At 33.8% G+C, this 6,569-nt stretch overlaps 1 long non-coding RNA gene across 1 annotated transcript; it reads right to left on the reverse strand.

Moving 5' to 3' along the window:
• Positions 1-1,810: 1,810 nt before the first annotated feature.
• LOC128883544 (uncharacterized) lies at positions 1,811-3,320 on the reverse strand. The gene is made up of 3 exons (XR_008459044.1): positions 3,004-3,320; positions 2,588-2,895; positions 1,811-1,934 (listed from the first exon to the last, which is right to left on the reverse strand). It is a non-coding gene; the product is annotated as an uncharacterized LOC128883544 (long non-coding RNA).
• Between the last annotated feature and the right edge of the window lie 3,249 nt (positions 3,321-6,569).

A 6,569-nucleotide genomic window follows, 5' to 3' on the forward strand; every position in this document is an offset into this window, starting at 1 on the left:
AATTTCGCAGGTGATAGTTCGAATCGATGCTCACCGCGGTAGTAAATTGTAGACCTTGCAGCCCCCAGAGAATAGAACAGGAAATCCGAGCGCTTAACTCACGTCTCATTACTGATAAAATCAATTACTGACTTTTTATGGCTTCCACTTAATAGAATTGTCACTTCTATCGTTTGATTTTAACAAGAACGAGTTGTACAACACAAGCAAACATAGCGTTGTTAAGCACGAAATTCCCTAGACGTGTAATTTCGCGAAATAGTCATTTGAATTGGCCATCGAGATGTTGCGACTCGATACGATTGGACTGTCTTTTGTGTGGTTATTTCAAAAGCAAAACTTGCAGCAAAAATCACCTCAGATTTAAAAGATAACATTCAAGCGGTCATAACAGAAATGAAATCTTGTGTTTGAAAATTTTAACGATAATTGCCAAATCGCATAAGCATAAATAATTGATCATCTTCCATAATTCAATACATACTTTTTACAGCATCAACAAACCCACAATTTATTCTCGATTTAATTCTCCATTTAACTGTTCCATGCAAATTTGACATTACACGGTCTGTTATCTCAGAACAATTGGTCTCACATTTTTTACAAACTAAAGGACAACAATAGCCTCTAAAACATACAATAGCAGAACATTTAAACTCGTGACTAGCTGTGATAATACTATGCACTTTTTGTTCTCCGCGTAGGTGTTTCTCCAAACCGAGATATATAAATTTCTCGCGACAAACGGAATCGAAAAGTCCTTTATGATGTTGCAACATGGTTTCGTTTACGAAATACCAACAGTTAAAATTTAGTGATATAACTTCCGGGGCACTTGATTTAAATCCCCAGTGGCAGAGCTCGTTGCGGTGCATACATGTCCTTCTGCACGAGAAACACGCAGATGCACGTTCACACGAGCTGCACCGCTAGCAATACTGTATCAAGTGCACCTGTGTAGAATCTCATGTACTTTTCACTGATTTTAATCATCCTTTACACGCGGAAATCACACAGTTCTTGTACTTTATAATTTTAAACATATTAAGGGTGTCAATGCATAATGTCAATTTTTCACGTTCTCAGTACTTCAATATAAGTAAAGTTATATAGAAACACAAATAATTCCTCGTGAATTTTAAGCAATTTTAGAAATAGCAAGATGGTGACTTTAACATATTTTAATTTAAACGAAATCTCTGATCTCGCATATAAAAATGATCGATTTGGCGTGGAATGGTTCATATGCGAAATATTCATCTATATATTGCTAAAGGCGCACATATCTACATAAAATCACAATGCAACAGATGATAAATGGAGCTAGAGATATCTCAAACCGGCTGATTCAAACCAGCACATCTACAGCTTCGTCAGCTATATAGGCAATAGCTTGAGTCACTCTTAGATAGAGTCTGATCTAGGTCTTTCAATCCTTCGCCTTCGCTTTGGATGATTGTCTTCTTGGAATATTTATACGTTTCAAAAATATTTTTGATAAGATAAGTTTTCTTCATATTTAAGTTTATTCGATTTAAGTAAAAACGTTCAGCAGCTCTGTTTACATTACCATATAAATTGTCTAAACTTTCTGCTCCGTTTGTGCCTCACTCGACTGTGTTTTCACGGTATAAGGAGCTTATTAGACACCCTTGCTGAGTCGCACTACTTGGAAAATGAAAGCCGTAAGGGAAATCAAGGAAATCTGGCATTTCTTTATTAACCTATTTTTTTCAGAGACGAAACATAGCAGATAACTAGTAGCAAAAGTATTTTATAAGTATATATATATATAATATATATATAAATATATATATACAGATACATTCTTTATAAAGTAACAAAGGAATGTTATATGCCACTTTCAATAAAACTGAAGAAAAAAGATCGAGTAGGTAGGGGATAAAAGTTTTTCCATGTTTATGCACCCATGTCTAGATTAAAAGAAAAACAATGAATGGGAAACCAGGACAATGAACGCGAACGATTTTCAATACTAATTGAGACCTTTGTCTTCAATTATTCCTACTCTCTTAGTTATTGTTAAACAATGATGTGAAGATCTTGAATAATATTATGAATCCAATTGTTTACTATTTATTTCTCACGAAATTCCATACCAAATTAGACAATTCTCGAAGTAGCATTCTCAATTTGCATTCTCTATTATTTAATGCAGTATCATTCTCTATTATTTATTGCTCTGTTCACCCGATATACGTCAAATAGATATAACCCACCACTCTGTCAACTTTCAGTAGGAAATGAATATTTAAAAATGTTAAAAGTTGAGAGTGGTTGATGCAGTACTCTTTGAACTCTTCACTAGTATTCCTTCGGAATATACTCGAAACAAAAAATTTAAAATCTGCTTTCAGCCAATGTTTCAAAGGAAACATTTAATTATTTATCAATTAAGATGACAATGTATTCTAATTTCAGAGAAATCTAGGCTTTCATTCCTAATGGTATTCGAGCTAGCATAGAATGTTTATAAAGTGATTATCACTCAATCGCGCACTATATAACATGATAAGGTGGATAAAACTCCTTGTCAGGAGATAAGAATTAAGGATGGTTCAGTTACCTTTAGAGTGTGCGGAAGACAAAGGTTGTTGATTGGCTAGACGTATTGATTCGCTATTTTTAGAGGTGATGAGGCAGATATTTATCTTTAGAAAGGAAGCATCGCTTCTTCGTGGCACACTTATCTCTACTTTCTCGGCTAGTTGATGCATATAGAGGAGTAAAGTGCACTCGCAAAACTGACATGCGATGTTTCTTTGTGTAAAATACATCTGAACATAAACATCTCGTCTTATGTGTACGTCAATACACGATACACTTTGCGGCGCTAATGCACTTGAGCTTGGTTTTATCAAACCCGAATTATCTCTAAAAATAGATGCAATTACATTAATATTTAACTAACGCAGCTGACTATATTCGAAGATCTAAATTAGACAATATGCGCTTTTTCCAATTACGGTTTATTTGCGATACCTAGGTACGTGTTGTTTCCGAGTAGCAGCTGTCAATAGTAGTGATATTCCGGTCGCGTAATTTTATGAAGGATTAATGTCCTGGAAGTTTCTTTATTGCCATGAAACTTGTGAGATCCTGACGATCAAGTGCACATCTAGTGTCCCACTGCCTCGTCCTCAATAGCAATTGACGTGTCGTAAACCCGCGACGTGAACCTCGCAGTTAACTCCTACGTGCCCATAGTATCCTCTTCGATACAGATTAGTATCAGACAATTTATATTATTATTATTGTATGATCTGTGTACAGGTTGAACTTCACATAGAAGCAAACAATACATCGAATCAGAGCACTACAACAAAATAAAATATATTCGAGTGCAATATTTCACGCAATCTGACTAAGTAAATATTGGTAAAATTATTAACGAACTTTCTAGTTCAAAATCATGCACAGTAAACGTTTCCTACTTTTCTGCTTACATCGTGCTTTTGATAAAATATTTTTAAATAAGAATGTAAATTGCATTAGATAAATTTTAGGTGACAACGTATACATCTTTGTAATTTCTTTCCATTGATATAATTCTTTCAATTAAATATGCTATGTTAAGTAGCACGAGAAGTGCAGCAGATACAAAAAGAAGAAAACTGTTATACAAAAAAGATACGATGTGCAAGAATCGACAGCACAGTTTACGGAACGGAACTGTTTCTGGCAAAAGCTAAACGAAGAATTCCTTCCAGGCCAGAAGTTTCGATATCCCGAAAGAGTATCCACTGAGAATCTTCCTGTTCAGGAGAAAAGTTCGATACTCTTGGACAACGAGTTAAGTGTTCTTATTAAACTTTCATGAAGGCACATAGGATATTCCAACGGTAAATTCTTTTAATCGTATCTGGTTCATGGAACGGAGAATTTCCTGTAGAGCACTCCTTGATCCGGGAAATGTTTTGAAGCCCCTTAGCCGTCGTGGGTAACACGTGTTTCAAATACTATTGGAACACTCTAGTTTAATTAATATTCAAGTGTCTTCGCGGCGAGATAAGTTGGCTGAATAACTTAAAAAGTGCAGTTGCAGCGGAGAAAATTCAGAAAAAAATTTGGCGAAGGATTTTGAAGGAGAACTGCGATGGCAATTTAAAACTGGACGAAGTAATTTATGAAGGCGAATATAAAATGAGCTACAGTAGACGAAACAGCAATTTATGTTGAACTTAAAATAGCAAGTTTTATAAATTTCTACTTTTTGTTAATCAACAGAGACATGTACATTTTGATTGTCATAATTTGTACTCGTAGATTCGGTGAAAGTGAAACGTTTGAAAAAAATCATATTTAGGAATGCGGTATTGATATTTCTCGTTTTTTTAAACATTTAAGTTTTTAAGCGCGTGGCCTTTAAAGCTGTTTCTATCATCAAAATGGCTACACAGAATTTTTTATGCGAATCGCGAGAATTTGACGTGAAAGCTGCTTTTAGACAGGTGATCATATTAGGGAAGAATCTTGTCGAAAAGATGGCCTTAAAGGAGATAGTCCTCCTGATGCGTGAGAAGCCATTCAATACATTCCTTCGGTTGAATTATACACAAAATAGATAGGTAGATGTACGTTTAAAACCTGCAAAGCTGTTAGGTACTTGTGTAGATGAAGCATTTTAAACCAAAAGATATTGGTACAAAGCACTAGAGTTGTATAGTATTATACTTAAGATATCTGATATATTCTGTCTCCTTGTTTGTAAATGTAACTACATTAGAATACATAATAATATACATTAGTTACGTAAGGTTGTGGTAACATTATGCTATTTAAATTATTGGTTATTGTATAATAGATTAATAAATGAAAACTTTCTGTTACAAAATTAGTTTCTAACTAACATTAGGAATATAGTTTTAGGATTATGAATGATTATATGAGTACATAACGGTTATATTAGTAATATATTTAAGATCAAAGTCGTTTTCCCAAATGGTATTCATATCAAGGAAAGAATTTTCATTTGGTGACGTAGAATCCGCTTCAATAAACTTCGAGGGTATAAAAAGTATAGTATTCGGAACAAACTTTAATAAGAAACTTTAGGATCTAACACTTTTTTGTGAGATTAAATATGGCACGCAGGTAAAACTTGTATTAAAAATACATTTCGATGTTCCAGTATGTTCCATAATAAACAAATATGAAGTATTATTTAATTTTCATTAATAATTTGTGAGATTGGCATTTTTCTATGATCGTGTACATCAGAAAACGATATCGTAAATTTAATGTGTAATTGTATTGTAAAATATATATAACTTTCGCCTTGAGAAAATAATGTAAAATTTATTGAATGGTAGATATTATTTATCTTGAACCTGAACCATTCGCCAGTAAAATTTGCCCAAACTTTCTAACAAGCCTCGCATAAACAAGGTCAAGAGAAGCCTCTTTTCAATAAACCAGACGGAAGCGGATTACAGCAGCGAGGAGATAATCCGACATAGTTAGAAGATAAGAACCAGTTTTTTGTAATATATAGCTTGAGAAGAAACCGATTCAGCAGGACGAAAAATATAGGAGCTTTGAATTGTAACGAACGAATGGAAGTTTGTATCTAGCTTACATCGAACTACAACTGCGTCTCAATTTAACGTAACATTTTCAGATATTGTTTGTTGAGATGTTATTATTTTTAAATGTTTTACTAATGGTAAAATGAGTAAAATTTTCGTGAAATATTCAATCAAACTCAGAAAATTTCATATTCTCCTATTATAATGAAAAATGACTTTGTTCTCGTTTGATTGGTCTCAAAACTATTTTCATTGCTTATCCACATTTCAAGGTACAAAATTCCTTGATGGTTCCACCCAACGTATAGAAGAACTTTAGAAGCACGAAGACCTAGTCTTTGCATACTGATGTGGGGGCTCTTCCTTACGAGTCCAACATCATTACCGTTGAAGGTTGGCGTATAAAACACTTTTCATCTGCATTTACCAGATGCTTTGATAGCGATTCATTTACGTCGCGTACATGTAAAAGTATGCACGTTGTTATGCAGTCAAGAGGTTCAAACTCATGAGCTGGTGCAACACACACACTTTCAAGTTTGATACTGAACCAGTTTTCTTTAACACGTTCACCATACTGCACACAGTAATCTACTCCACTTTTATTCACCACTATTAAGACTAACACTCCAGAGGTCAACGTATATCTAGTAAATGTACAACTAATAAAAATTTATTTAAAATATATAAATTTGAATTTGAACTAATCTAGTATCAACAATAATCTACGAATAGTCGTGTAAGTAGATACACATCTTACATGCAAATATGTAGAATATGGATATATGCAAAGTATGCAGATTTCATCGTCATCCGCCTAAATACTGCACCTATTATTAAAATCTCCTAACCAGATCGAAGAGAAGTGAATTATCACATAAATATCATTCATGTTTTGTACTATTGCGTCTTCCAGTTGATCACGATTTTTCCCAACTAACAACAACGTAGAGATAAACAACACTTAGAGATGGTTGAAGAGTCAACAATATTTAAGAAATATTGCACTAGCATTAAACC

This window comes from Hylaeus volcanicus, chromosome 1 (genome assembly GCF_026283585.1).
Source record: "Hylaeus volcanicus isolate JK05 chromosome 1, UHH_iyHylVolc1.0_haploid, whole genome shotgun sequence".
NCBI lineage: Eukaryota > Metazoa > Arthropoda > Insecta > Hymenoptera > Colletidae > Hylaeus > Hylaeus volcanicus.